This window comes from Paramisgurnus dabryanus, chromosome 22 (assembly GCF_030506205.2).
Source record: "Paramisgurnus dabryanus chromosome 22, PD_genome_1.1, whole genome shotgun sequence".
NCBI lineage: Eukaryota > Metazoa > Chordata > Actinopteri > Cypriniformes > Cobitidae > Paramisgurnus > Paramisgurnus dabryanus.
In genome coordinates, this window is record NC_133358.1 from 25,571,825 (window position 1) to 25,588,216 (window position 16,392).

Consider the following 16,392-nt stretch of genomic DNA (forward strand, 5'->3'; position numbering starts at 1 on the left):
ATCCATATGTTTAAGCACTTTCACTAAGTATTAATGCAGCAAGTAAACACATTTTTTAGTTTATTTGTTCGTAGCATGTAAGAATAATCATCCTTTTAAAAGTTCTTGATCATTTCTTATAAACACAGTTTGAAAATATACAGTAAAAATGTTATACACTCTAAAAAAAGGCTGGGTTATTTTTAACTTAGCGTTGGATAAAAATGGACAAACCCAACCCATTGGGTTGGAATCGAATATATGCTGGGGTTTTTTAGACATTGTTGGGTCAAATTTAAAAGTTTTCTGGGTTAATAAAAAAAAAGGCGGACCCAACACTGGGTTGAAAATAACCCAGCAAAAACATCTTTTGTGATACTGCCATCTAGTGGTTTTGTCACATTTGATCACATTTAAACTCTTCTAAAAGTCTTTTGACAAAAGTGTTTTTTCATAAAACAACAATATTGGCAGCATAGACATACAGATACACGTTTTAATTTAAGTGGGCTTTGCATAAAGAAATGTATAAAAATATTGGATGCAATTACTATTAATATTACAATCATCGCTTTTTTTGTTGTTGTGGAAGACTGATAGTCTCTTAAAGGGGTCATATTACTATAATTTTTTAAGATGTAAAATAAGTATTTGGTGTCCCCAGGGTGCGTATTTGAAGTTTTAGCTCAAATTACCCCACAGATAATTTATTATACGCTTTTAAAATTGCCACTTTGAAGTCCTAAGCAAAAATTTGGGTTGTCCTTTAAAATGCAAATGAGCGGATGAAATGCAAACACTGATCGCAATCATGGTGGTTTAGTGCATTTGAAACTAAATTGTCCTGTCAAATATTTTTTCTCTTTCTCTCTGCACTAAATGGCAGTACTGTGATTGGATAGTGGAGATTAAGGGGGCGGTATTATTATAATTGGCCTTGCTACCTACCTCACAAAACAGGTGAAATCTGCACGACCTAATTTTCACATGCTTGCAAAGTTACTGGGTTGATCTTTTTCAGATTTTCTAGGTTGATAGAAGCACTGGGGACCCAATTATAGCATTTAAACATGGAAAAAGTCAGATTTTCACGCTATGACCCCTTTAATGTTCACTATTGTACGTCATGTCAAAGAGCATTTATCAGTTCAGTGCAGTCATTGCAGAGACGGCGTCCTAAAAACAACACAAACTTCATTTCCTTCCCCAAAAGCACAATGATGACAGAAAATCACTAATTGGTATCAATCCAGACAAATGATCAAATAAAAAACCATAAGCATCATGCAAATGGGTAATATTTAACTGGCCTATAGAAATTGACACGTTTTAGGCTTAGACAAAAAACAACAAATAGCTTGTGTTCATAAAAACGTTCATAATAATACATAAAAATCAAGGTAAAATTTTACTTGAAGGGGTGTTCATAAGACTGACAATGTCAAGTTGTCATAACAAAGCATTCCCAATAATGTCATCTTTGCATTAAAAATGACATAATCGAACAAATAACAGTTAATGACAGTTGTCATAAATGTGCATAAAAAATCATCTTCATATTCATGAAACCTGTCATGTCAGGATTATAAAGGTGTCATGTCCGTCTTATGACCACCCCTTCAAGTAAAGTGTTACCAAAGTCAAAAACAACTTTAATCCAGGTTATCTGTGACATGTTGGGATTTGTTAAGCCCTGCCGATTCCAACAAGAAGTGCAATCAAGAAAGCCAAGTTTCCCAATATATACAAGACAAGCAGGATCACTTCAGTGTTCATCTGTTCATTACACAAAATAAAAATACATAATATTATACTCTTAATAATTACTGTGATATGTATTTTGTTGAATTTATGATGAAAGTCACACTTACCATACCAAAACAGCAAATGGTAGAATCTAAAACAATATGTACAACATAATCAGCAAGTTCATAAACTTTATTCAAAAATTATAATTATTTTAATTCCTAAAATTGGTCTCTTTATACAATAATGCTAAATGCATTTTACCTTTTTTCCTGGCACGCATGTGCAAATCCTGAAAGATGTACATCAGAGCCTCCCATGCCACGAAACCTCCCATAACCCCCAGCATCCACCCCTGTGTGTCTCCAATAGGTGACAGACCAGTGAAGATCGCTCCCACTGTGAATGATAAACAGATCAGATTTGTGTTTTGTTTTCTTCATTGATGTAAATGTCTGATAACAGGACTGAGTCCGGTTGACGTCGTACCTGCGAGACCTTTGATAGCCAGAGCGTTGAATGAATGAGCCCAGTTGAAGATGAATCTCCTGCAGAGGATTATATCACAGTGAACCCGTGAACTTTTCTTTCTCATTTAATAAAAGTAAATGTTTTCTTACCGTTCGTGTTGCGGGTCACAGCGTAAAGCTGCCACTATAGGCTGAATTAAAGAGAGAATCATCACCAAACAGCCCAGGACCGGATGAGCTCCCTACAAACACAGACGAGACATAAATGACTACATGCGTTTGAAACTTCCGACTAACACTGTTTTGCAATGTTTATCAAACTAACATCTGGAAAAAATTTATTTATGTAAATGTTTAAATATAAATTATTCTTTGATAAAATAATTCAAATATTGTGGCATAAAATTAAATATATACAATAAATAATAAAGCATCTTTGCTTACCCCAGACCAATCCTGGGCATAAGAAAATATGATTATAAATGCAATAGCGGTGGCAATAATCGACAGGGACATCAACATCACGTGAGCCTGTCAGACATAAAATGTAAATCATACATTATTATAGGATTTTTTTGGTATTTTAGTAACAAATCATTAACAGCTCTATCTAAATAGATATAAAAAAATCACTTAAAGTTTACAACATTTCTAACTATCTGGTTGTACATTGACCAATGATCTGTTAAGAGCTGCATAATGAAACAAGGTGTTATTGAGTGTTTAATTCTTATCTTATATTATTATTCTTGTCTTATCTTGCTTTTCTTATTTACAAACATTATTTACACTAGATCAACATAACCTGGGCTGTTTGCTTACACACGGTTGTGTAAACGGACATTAATAATAAGCTAATTTGTTTGGTTTGCAGGTCTCATCAGCGGGACATTTTCCTTCAATGTAGGTTTTCTGCGACCTCTAGGGGGTTCTTGTGGTACTGCAGGGGTTATTAACTAAAGCTAGAGGCTGAAGTTCAGCTGATTGTTTTATTTCTCCTCCCTTAAAAAAATGTATAAATAAATGTATTACTTTTTTACATCAATAATAATATACATAACTCACCAAAAACCAGAAATCTTTACCACAACATCCTCTCCCTTTGCCGACTGCCTTTAAATAGCGCGCTATGAGCATACCAACACTGCCTGTGGTCATCCAGGCGATCAGCATCAGGGCACCTGGACAAAGCAGCAACATCAGGACCACAACAGTGATGATGTTAAACAAAGTCACTCTGTCATGATATACTCACCGTGGGCTTTAACAAGCTGGAAATGCTTCACTGCCGATCACTGTCGGATTTACTAAATCAGCTTTGGTTTGGCTGACGAATGTTGTTGTGTGTACCTGAATGCTACCTAGACGTAAGAAAGTCCTCGGTTAAAGGAATAATTTACCCGGAATAAAAATATTTTAATCATGATCTTATACAAAATGCTATACATAAGCTGAAGTATGTCGTTTTTGCACCAAAAATAATAACCGTCTTCCATTGGTTGGACAAACATGTAACTCACATCAGTGGACACAAATGATCAATTATCATGTAGCTCAGTTGGTTAAAAGGATGTAGCTCAGTCATCCTTTTAATCATTGTTGACTACATCGGCAAAAACCTCATGTAACCATATTCAAGTTTATTTTGGCTTGAAAAGGGTTACTTATAGCCAGATTTTATCGGTTCTATATTTAACCTAGACGATCAAATGACTGCTATTGTTTGCTGGGTGGTTACGGCTAATCTGGTATACATTACGCAGTGATACCTACATTTAAACACAATAAAAGCATCAAGTGTCAACAAAACTGAATATGACACTTATGGCTGCACAAACCTTGACTGCTGGGTCCAGAAGCGATCATAAGGAAGTATTCGCTGCCAGGCGTTGCTCTGCTTGCCGTGCTGATGGCGTTCCGAGATGTAAAAGAGCAATTCAACACTCCATTTGTAATCGCTGTCTTGATATCAGAGACATTCCCCTATAAATCAAATACAATATATGTGAATAAATGATGATATATAACACCAACAAAAGTTTTGAATGATGCACAAGATTAATAAAGTACCAGTGAGAGAATATTTGGAGCCCTTGTTCCGGTGGAAAATGCATGTTGCACTTGGGGAATGCCATTGTTGTCTTTACCACATATATAGATGTCATCATTGCCCTTGAAGTTGAAACAAAACACTTTGTAAAACTATATGAATGTAATATGACTCATAGACAAAAGAACATATGGTTTCACTGAATGTTTGTTTGAGGAAACTCGAAGCTGCTGACAAGGAAAGTTTTCTGGATAAGAACACAGCAGATGACGATACGAATCTCATGTCTCACGAGATATGTTTTTATACCATTGTGAATTCTATATTTTAATTGGTTGAGAAATGTTCCACAGCCAAATGTCTTAGCAATGTCTGTGGGAATTAGTGACTCCGGTCCTTTGAATGATTTGAAAATGATGCACACCTGCTTTGCGTCGTGCCGCATTAGCACCTTCGATTTGCATTATTTTATAATTTGACAGAAAACTTACCATTGATTGGTCATCGGAGAACCCAATCGCGACGTATCCGCTACCCGGGCCGACTATTTGCACCTGCATTTCTGACTGGCTGGATCCCGACTGAACCGACATGAAGTAACAGGCAGTGTTGGTAGTCGGGTCGCAGTTGTCAGGCTGACTGAAACAGACTTTGCTGACCCCACACCCAGAATTCGATGTAGGTATCTAAGTGTATACAGAATGAGTCGAGTAAACAAGAACATAGAAATAACAAACCTAAAAAAGCAGATATACTTTTGATGTACTTACAGTTTGTGTTGGTTTAGAAATGCTTACGGTCGGGGCTGCAGTAACCGGTGTTGATGTTGGTTTAGAAATGCTTATGTTTGGGGCTGCAGTAACCGGTGTCGATGCAACACAGTACGTTATCGCAGAGCTCTTCACACCCACCCAAAAAGTTGAGAAAGCTTGAACAAACGTTGCACTGGAACAAAAACATGTTTTATTTAAAATTAAAATAAGTATGAAATTAATAATATAATTGAATAAATCAAGAGTCAAATGTATACCGGAACTCTACATTGCTGAGCTGTCCAGACCCAGCAAGCAATAGCCGTCATTTCAACGTCTCGTTTCAGTATAGACCCGATATAGCCGGGCTGTGCCTAGCCCACTTCTAGCCCAATTAAACTTTAATTTGGTTACATGTGGTTTTTGACAAAATAATTTGTGAGATGGATGCTATTTTATCATGTAAGCAAAGTTAACAGCGATTACAAGGTATTTCTTTTCATTTCTTTAAAGTGTTTTATGCATCGTCTGCACGTAGTCATAATTTAGCTCATAAATAGACCGACTACGAATAAACCACGTTTAGCCCAGAAATAACCATGAATTTAATTACATGTTGTTTTGCCAAAATGATTTGTGAGATGTATGATATTTAATAATGTAAACAAAGTTCAAAGCAATTAAGGTATTTTGTTTCATTTCTTTAAAGTTTTTATTCACCGTCTGTACTTAGCCACTATTTAGCTTACAAATAGACCGACTACGAATAACCCACGTTTAGCCCAGAAATAACCATTAATTTAATTACATGTTGTTTTGCCAAAATGATTTGTGAGATGTATGATATTTAATCATGTAAACAAAGTTCAAAGCGATTAAGGCATTTTGTTTCATTTCTTTAAAGTGTTTTATACACCGTCTGTACTAGCCACTATTTAGCTTACAAATAGACCGACTACGAATAACCCACGTTTAGCCCAGAAATAACCATTAATTTAATTACATGTGTTTTTTGCCAAAATAACTTGTGAGATGTATGGTATTTCATTGTAAGCAAAGTTAACAGCGATTACAAGGTTTGTTTAATTTCTTTAAAGTGTTTTATGCACCGTCGTACATAGCCACTATTTAGCTCATAAATAGACCGACTACGAACAAACCATGTTTAGCCCAAAATAACCTTGAATTTAATAAAATTTTGTTTTTGCCAAAATAACTTGCAAGAATTATGATATTTTATCAGGCATGCAAATACACCAGTGAAATTAAGATGTTTGGTTTAATTTATCTTATCTGAATATCTGCTGTCACGCATAACATTCATTTTATTTGACCGTATTTCAAAGATAAACAAAATTCAGTTACAACTCCGAACCGCTAGATGGCAGCAGTACACAAACACGAGGCCAAATCTCACGAGAAAGATTTCCGCTGTTTGAAAGGCAACAACATCAGCGAGCAGCCACGAGGAAAGCAATCTACCACACTCGTTTGGTCTTGTAAGTTTTTTTTAAATTATTTTATTTTACATGTGTTTAAAATTGATTTACTTTATTTGTTGTTGGAATCGCGACATTCTTGCGGGTAACTTAACAGTATAACGTAGTAAGTAACCCATGTTTTATAAAACCTAAACAGTACAACCTGCAATGTAATAAAATAGTGGAGGTAAATGAGTCTATGTAACGTTACACTGAAGATCAACATGAGTGATTTGTAGGCTGCTTTTAAGTAACAGCAGTAACTTAGCTAAGTTATTACTGTGTTGCTTACAGTAATGTAGGCAATGTGGTGCTTTACAATTATGCATGCAGAGATAGATTGTGGGGGAAAGCTATTCCTCCATATAGATTTAACTTACAGGCCTTCAGTCTGTTGGAAAAAAGAGTTTTATTGTGTTAGTGAGGGAAAACTTGCAGGTCAGTGGGCATTAACCTTTAAGGTTGGTAAACACTTGTACACTGAAGCATACAATACTGTACAATTACTGACATAGGCATGTGCTATTCAGGTGTCAAAGCTGTGCGAAACTGGAGGGAGAAACTTGAGAGACCGTGCCGGAAGAATGCTGGACAGGTAAATTCTATAAACATGCAATATTAATCAGACATTGTGGTGTCAACACAGTCTTTCATGTGGTCACAAAAAATAAAAAAATATTTCAGTCTGCAACTGTTAACGACATTGTCTTTTGTATTTTAGAGTTCACTCAAATTCATTAATTTCAAAGTTCAACATGAATGGTGGTGGTCCACTGCAGAAGCAAGCATTTGAAAAAACATCAGTTCTCAGTTATTAAAGGTAAGTGTGTTTGTATGTAGTTTTAGGCTAGATGGTGTTTCACAAAATAGTACTTTTAATATGACATTAGGTTATGTGAGGAGTAATTGACAACAGTCCGGTACTGCCTTAATATTTTCTAAATATTAAAAGCCCCAGATTAAATTACTCTTTGCCGAGACAACAGTTTACTTATCCATACAATATTGTTTAGATGTTTTATTTTTAGACATTTGACAGGTTTTATGTCAATAAGATTGTATCGTGAATATTTTATGCTTGGCATCTTAAAGGGCAGGGTATTTGATTTTGAAAAATAATAACTTTAGCCTACACGCACCAACCAGAAGCACACTCCTATCTCATTAACCAGTAAGACTGACAAAGTGAATAACATTACCAAAATAACCAACATAAACAACTGTTTTAATCCGAAATAAATACAGCACGTTTAGAAATTTGAAAAGATAAATATCATTACACTAATTCGTAAAGGAACACAAACTACATAAGCAACAAGTTTCATTAAAATACAATCTGAATCCATCAAAATAGAATCACACTGCATACCTACCTTTCCAAAAGAAACACTGCAACGACCCTTTCAGACCTGTAGCTGTTTCCATCTTGCAGAAAAGCAGTGAACTTACCAATGTTAATTTGGGTTTTTGCTCTTTGCTCATCCAGATGTTTTTTTTTGTCGTTTCAAAATGTCTTTCGTTTTGTAGCTCCTGTGTCAATTCAGCAGGAAGGTTTATTTGATTCTCCCTATTTTTACAGAGTGTGAACAGGTTGTGAATTGGCATGCAAAACACGTTCACAGAAGAGGGGCAAAAATTTAATGCGTCCAATTATGGGCCGGAATGAGATTCTGGCAGTATGATAACCGTAAGCAAAAATACCACGGTGTTGTGGTATTGCCATTGTGACACTAAAATGTGTTATTTTCAAATGTCTGCAAATTAAAACATCAAATTTTCAACTCTATTTTTGAGCAACAAACAACGTTTATGCCAGGTAAAAATAAAGCCTTTAAATGATAATATTCTTTCAATTGTAAATGTAAACATGAATTCAATTACATGATTTAATTCACTTTGTGTAAACACAGTTCATACATTGAAAACGGTATCACAGAAAATTTTTGTGGTTTTTTAAAACCTTGACTCTGAAAATCTCGGTATACCTTCAAACCGGTAACTGGCCCATGCCCACGTCCAATTATTGCATTCGGTCAGGGTTCAATGATTTTTGTTCCTACGCCTTTTACAGGTGACACAAATATATAAAAATACACATTTAGACAACTTAACATAGTGAGAGCTATCAATATTTGAGGAGACTTTCAACCAGCATAACTAAAATGTTTCTGGATCAAAATCAGATACCCTGCCTTTAAGCCTCTTTTGCTAGTTCCAAAAATGTCATTAAACACACGCAGAGAAACATGCACTTCTGTTAGTAATGAGAACAGTATGATTACTGTTGTTGACCTGTCAATGTTTATACATTACTTTTTCAAAAGAGAATGACTATCACATTTAACATAAAGCAGAAATACTTGTCTCATGCATTCTTTTCATATTTGGCAGATGCTGTGTTGAACAACTTCCCATCAGCAACAGAACTGGAAGTGAAGGATGCAATGGGGGCATTTCAAACAGGCACCAGGGAGCACGGTAGTGATGGGTCGTTCGCGAACGCCGGCTCTAAGAGCTGATTCTTTGTAGCGAACGAGCAGAGCCGAATCTTCAGACGCAGGCAGGGGAGCCGGCTCTTCTAAGGGAGCTGAGCCAGAAGAGCCGAATCTATGAAAAGAGCCGGGCTGCCATCACTAAAATGTAGAGCCGGAGCTTGAGCCGAAAGAGCCGAATCAATGGAAAGAGCCGGACTGCCCATCACTAGAGCACGGGGGGGGGGGGGGGGTATAGAAATTAGTACAATTAATAAGTTGACGTGAACTGAAGATAGTTTGTTAATGTTTAGATGTTATTTCATTTTTCAAATTGTATTTTGTTATTTATGCTTTTATTTTGTTACTGTTTTTATTCTTTTTGTTAAGTAGTTTTTCTTCATTTTGTCTTATCTGAATTTCTATTGTATTAACAATATTTTTTGTAATAAATTGCATGATTGCATGTTTATGAGAACCTTTTTTAATGGATTAAAAAGAATTCTTTAGCCATTCTTTTGTTCTTTATTAGACACACACGTATAGTCGTTTAATAGCCGTCTATTTAACGGCTAGTCTATTCTTGGGCTATGATAGACGTCTACTAGATTTTCACTGACAGCCCAAAATTAGCCTTGTTTTAGCCTAGACCCACATTAACCGTCTATTAGACGTATATGTGTAGACGTTTAATAGCCGTCTATTTGATGACTAGTCTATTTCTTGGGCTATGATAGACGTCTACTAGATTTTCACTGACAGCCCAAAATTAGCCTCGTTTTAGCCTAGACGTCAGGGGGGTGTTTAGACGGCTACTAGACGTCTATTAGCCGCAAAATTGCTTGCTGGGGATGTAGGGGCCTTCCATTTTACTTGAATTGACGTTTTCCCACTTTTTGATGTTTGAGAAACTGCACTACTCTGAAAAAACATAAAACATAATAATAATGTTTTTGTCTTTGACTTTGTTTGTTTCACACTGGACGCTATAATTATGTACATAAACTTACAGCCACTCCGAAGCAGGTGAGTCCTTGCGCTTGAGAGTTTGTTACAGTGAAGGTGCCGCTCGGTGTGTTCGTTCCCGCTTTATATGCTTGTAACATGAAGCCTTTAAAATTTACTGATCCGCTTAGTGTTACTGAAAACCAAAACTCAGTGTCATGAAAATCTCTTCATAAAACAACATGCGTGAACAAATAAAAAGCCTATGCCAGTGGACCACCTTTTGCTGGTTTCACAGTTCACCCAAAAATGAAAATTCTGTCATCATTTTCTCATCCTTATGTTGTTGTATGAATTTCTTTTTTCTGATGAACATATAACAAGATATTTTGATAAATGATTGTAAGCATGCAGCTTCTTGTAACCATTGACTTCCATAGTAGGAAAAACAAATAAAATTGAAATTCAGTGTACCATAATTTATCAAAGTATCTTCTTCATCATATATCACAATACTTCCATAATATTTTGTTTCTACTATGGACGGGAATGGTTACAATCAGCTGTGTGTGCCTACCATCATTTATCAAAATATTCATATAAATAGTAATATATTTAAAACAACATCATGATGAGAAAATGATGACAGAATTTTCTTTCGTTATTCCCTATTCCTAAACTGAAACAAATGTTTGAGCTGTCTCGACTAAAATAACTTTCACTGACAGGTCTTAAAATATGCCAGAGTCATTGATTTGTTTCAAGAAGTCTATTTGTCTAGTTTACACTTCAATTTAACTATGGCCTAGTCCTGGCTAAGTCTTGTCCGTGAAACCAGTTATGCATTTGAAACAAATTAACCAATAAGTTAGTTAGGTTAAATATATTACACTTAAAAAGTTATATATAAATTGTAAAAGTCCTCTAGAAACAGTTTGCTTACATTAGAGCTCTGATTAAAGATTCATAAGATGATTAAGTTAAGTTGCTGTCTGGCCAACGACTGGTCTTATATAGCCTTATAAACTTTTTTATTAAAAAAATTATTTCACGAAAAACTATTTAAAAAACTTAAAACCTACGCATTTGGTTTAAAAATCTTTTAAAAACACGAGAAATACTGTATAAAAGTTAGTACACCTAAATATAACCTTACGAAAATGAACCATGTTTTATAGAAAAAACATAGTTTTTAAAATGATATCAACACATCAAAACCCATGGTTAACCTCCAACCAACGATCCCAGATACTGCTAAAAAAAAACACAAGCGTGCGAAACAATTTCAGTAAAGCTCACGCGCACCTGTGATGTCATCGCCACCCTTGAAGCCATAGATATGTATATAAAGGCTAGATGGCTCGTCCGCGCTGATGGCCAATTGAGTTGAACGTCCGCATTTTGGCGGCCATCTTAGGACAGGGCGCTCGCTCACTCGTAGCATTGAGTTATAATGATGCAGGTACTTTTAAATGACCATAACTTGCTTAATTTTTTACCGATTTTCAAACGGATTGGTTTGTTATAAACGTCAAAGATGTTCCTATGACACTGAATACGTATACTAAAAATAAATAAAAAATTCATGAAACATGTTAAAGCATCCATAATTATAGCCACGTTAATAACGTTTGTAAAAAACCAAACCGTTTGTAAATCCGTCAAGAATTCAGCAAGTTACGAGCATTTTAGTTGACGTATGTCACTCACCTTCCGTCCACAGCAGCAGGGAGCAGCACTATGGCAGCACTGACCTAAGATGGCCGCCAAGTGACGACACAGCTGACTCCGCCTTGAGCCATCTAGCCTTTATATACATATCTATGCTTGAAGCTGGCCGGCGTGGCGGTAATCGTGTACGGAGGAGAGCTGGCCTGAGGAGATGAAGACGAGTGATCTGGTACCATAGATGAACAAACACCGCTGACTTGTCCACCAGGATACATGTGCACACTTCCAACACAGGCGGACAGAAGGATATACAGCAACATCTTACAACAGAAGACAGACCAGTAATTAAAAAACAGCGTAGCTTATATCAACATATAAGAAAAAAATATTTTAAAACAACCATTCGTAAAACATCCGTGTGTACTCCGCTATGTTTGCCTTAAAGGGGTCATATGATGAAAATGTTAGCATTGCCACTTTGTAGGTGTGAGCAAAAATAGGTCATTGAAATTTGGCTTTCATTATGATGTCATAAGGATATCTTATTAGAATAATACCGCCTCCTTAATCTGATCTCTCCAACCACTGCACTGCCGTTTAGTGCAGAGAGAAAGAAAGAGAAAGGAAGGACTTGACAGCACAATAGAGTTTGAATTACAACAAACCACCATCATTGTGATTAGTATCTGCACTTCATCCGCTCATTTGCATTTTAAAAAACACACCCAAAACGACACATTTTTGCTCAAACCTACAAAGTGGCAATGCTAACATTTTCATCATATGACCCCTTTAATGCAGTTAACTCTGCCTCAAGAGTGTAATGTGATGGTGGGCGTGGCTGTACCTGAAAACAAGGTAACCGATGCCGTCACGTAAAGCGGGATCACGAGGGATGTTGTCTATAATACATAGAGATTATGAAAAAATATGTGACCCTGTCTGTGAAAACTCTTTTTTTATTTACTGTTTTAAAATCATCCTGCATAAAGTAAAGAGCATTCTGTGAAAATATCTTGATATCTTAAATATTAAAATATCATGTCAAAGATTGAAATCAATGTAAAATCAATTAATAAAATCAAACGTTGATGCTCTTAATATCGTAATTAGATTATGAGACTTAAGCCTGGATTTCAAAGATATACCTAACAGTTTTTCTTCCCCCTGGCAATGTAGCCTATGGTAGTTCCTCAAAAACAATTCAATGAAGTGATTGCCAAGCAACACAGTCTGCCACATGATTTAATGCAGTCACAGGTGTTTCTATAGTAATTTAGAAAGGGTTCCAATGCACCTCAACCAATCAAGGATCAGAAGTATTTGTTTTATACGTGTGTGTTTACTTTAGACATGTCATATCTACAAAATAGGAAGGCTTTTTAAATGACAATAGTCTGTTAACTTTCCTTGAATTCTACCCATCTCAAATTTCTAATTAGATTCTCTAAACCCTGTATTTTCCAAGAATTAAATTTCACCGTATCAACGTCAGCCTACCCTTTAGGGTATTAATTAACTTAGATAAGTTGTTTAACCCATCTGCCTGCATTCCACCCCCATTAAAATCTGACCTTTTTAAAGGTCCTAATATGCACCGTTTATGTACAGATATGTACACATTTGGTACGAATGTGTCTTTAAAGTACTAATAGGCACTCATTGGTACCAGTATATATGTACATCTGAGGGACTAATATGAACTGTGTGCAAATGTGTATATTTTGAAAGGGTCAAATCAGTTCTAGTCATTCATATGTGTACAGTAACTACAAGCATGTAATAAAAAAAAATGTTGACAAATAGTTACACAGTTTTATTTGTCCATGCTGTTCATCAGACTTCATAATAAACCCACTAAGGTGCATAGTATATTTTCCCATGAGATTTTTTGTTATTTGATTATCATCATATCATCAAGAGAAGCAAAAAGGTGAAAATTTTAATTGCACACCTGCCGTATAGAAGGAAGTGAGACATGTTTTGTGCAGACTTATTAGCTTGCTGTAAGTGGTTTCTATTGTAATGTGATGGTTGAACAATATGCTTCTCTTGCCCTGGCATGTATGCCACTGACTTTACAAAACAGAAATAGGCTTGCTTGTTACTTTTTACCTTTACCTTTAAGGTATACATAACATAATACAATGTTGTACCTTTTGGGGTACATTACTGTACCTTAAGGATCTGTTGTGTACCTTTTAAGGTACAGTTAACTATTTTGTGCACCTAAAATTAATAAAAAATTACAGAAAAAAACGGTATTTTTGTATTACGGAAAATTTCTGTAATTTATTGTGGCCGTTATTTTACGGTATTTTTCCGACATCCCAGCTGCCAGAATTTTACAGGTTTTTTTTATGGTGAGAGAGCACAACTTAAGAATGACCTCATAGCCATGATAGCATTTGAAGTTTAATTTCAAATTACGCCATCAGAGTTATAATGGAGATTTTAAAAATTCTTCATTTATACTTTCCCAGTCAGATATATGTCGAAAGATGAACATTGAGCGCTATTTAGATTTTAGTTTAGTATCCAATAGTGGGTCGGTGTTAAACCTGTTTAAATCTGATTAAAGCAGAACAAAATGTCCTCTGTGATTGGAATCCTATGTGTTTTTTATGTTGTAGGTCTTCCTCATTTCTCCACCGGAATCTTCCGCTGCTGGGGCTGAGACACTTTTATAGCTCTGCGTGGTCTCTTGCTTTTAACAGGGAGATATGTTAAGGCAAGGTGAGCATCTTTCACATCCTAAACTATCCTGGCTGAGTTCATGAAATTGTTTATAAGATAAAAGCTATGTAGAACGTTTATAAGGATGTTCCCAAGTGCAATTCTGAAAAATTTGGTTTTCTTAAAGAAACATGCCCACATTTTGGGAATTTAGCTTATTTACCGTATACCCCAGGGTTAGATAAGTCCATATATACCTTTCTCATCACGGTGCGTGCTGTACCTCTGTCTGACGCAGCCCGCGCTAGCTTAGCTTAGCACAAAGACTGGAAGTGAATGGCTCCAGCTAGCAAACTGCTCCCATTAAGTGACAAAATAACGCAAACATTTTGGTTGTGATGTGTATAGTCACAGTGTGTACAAATAACAAGGTCATATGAGACACAGCCATCTTTTAACAACAGTATACATACTGGGAACTATATTCTCAGATCCTAGAACTAAAATATTCATTTTGAAAAGATGTATACGTGTCAGATGACCCCACAGACCCGAATAAACGTAACCCTGACCTGGTCCACAAAAGATGCATTTACAAGGACAGTTACGGGGCATCCAGACCCAACCTCACCATTGCCGGTGGTGAGTCCAACCCGACACTTGAGGATATTAGACACTGTGAACAGCAGTGACTAGTGCTGTTTTGTTGAGGTTTTTGGACCATTCTCCCATTTCTTAATTTTTTTCATATTTTAGTATAATTCAAAATGTGTCCTCATTATAATATTTTGCCTTTGATGTAGATCACCTTGGAAAGGCTTATCGGAGCTAACCAATGAAAACGGACGGTATTGCCCTTTCAGCTGTGAAACGCAGGCGTGGTCTATTGCCACCGTTCCGGATGCCTGTATGATCTGTGATGATAAAAAAAGATCCTGCAGATCTCATCTGCTTAAAATAGTCCAGAATAAATGGTTTTACAATCACAATCTCCTCCTGGAACTGTTTGATAAAACTGAGCCATCAGACTTGTACCATGTTTAACTTTAGCCAAAATTCAAACCATGAAGTGTACAACAAAGTGATTTTCAGGAGTGTTTGTTTGTAAGCAAACAGCCTGTTTGTGAAATTAAACATCGTGACCGTCAAGGACATGTATTTGGATTTCAAATTTGAATTATGTTTATTCAAAATTCTACAAAATTGTACCTCTTTCTGTCTGGGGTACCTTTGGCGTGGTACCCTCAAAGGTACCTTTTTGTACCTTTATGCGTATAAAACACATTGAAATGTACATTTTGGGGTACAATATTATACCCTATTGTGTACATTAAGGAACAATTTTGTACATCCCCTTGCTCCATTATGCCTACATCTCTTTTCACCTCAGGCTATATTGTACGTGCGGTGACGATAGTGACCTGCGTTTCATTCGTCAGGCAAAACCATTAGTAAGAAATGACTCTTCACATTTTCAGTCTCATATTCACATTATTCCATTTTGTTCAAATGACTCTGAAATGTCTAAATTTAGAATTTTAAAGTCTTTTCTTAGCCTATTATATAATGATCTCCATATAATAATAATCTGCAAACCTAAATGCAGAGAAAATCTTTATAACTACAACTGGGTATAACTTGCATTTTAAGATATTTAACATTTTAATAAAAGTGCATGCAGTAATTTTTTAAGAGACATTCACTGTATTTATAATTGGTGAACTAAAGTTTGAAGCACAAACCAAGTATAAGAATTTTATAGCAGTCTTGCCTAAAATCATTTTTTTTATTATTTAAGGCATGGGTCTCCAACCCTGTTCCTGGAGGGTATCTGACCTGTAGTTTTAAGTTTTAACCCCAATTAGACACCTAAACCAGCTAATCAAGTTATTCAGGGCTACTTAAAAATTAGAGGGAGGTGTGTTGGAGTGGTGCTAGAACTAAAATATGCAGGACAGGTGCCCACCAGTAAAAACGTTGGAGACCCACGATTTTAGCGATGCTAATGGTCTAATCAGATTCAATGGATTATGCTAAGCTATGCTAAAAGTGGTACCGCCAGACCCAGAGATGAGCTGAATGAATTCCAAAACGTTAAAAATCAAATGTTTAACTCCGAGGAATTGGAAAATAAGTCGTTTTTCAAAACAA

The 16,392-nt window shown here is 35.9% G+C and overlaps 1 pseudogene; it reads right to left on the reverse strand.

Annotated features, from left to right (window-relative positions):
• Positions 1-572: 572 nt before the first annotated feature.
• On the reverse strand, positions 573-12,002 carry LOC135740620 (putative ferric-chelate reductase 1; annotated as a pseudogene).
• Between the last annotated feature and the right edge of the window lie 4,390 nt (positions 12,003-16,392).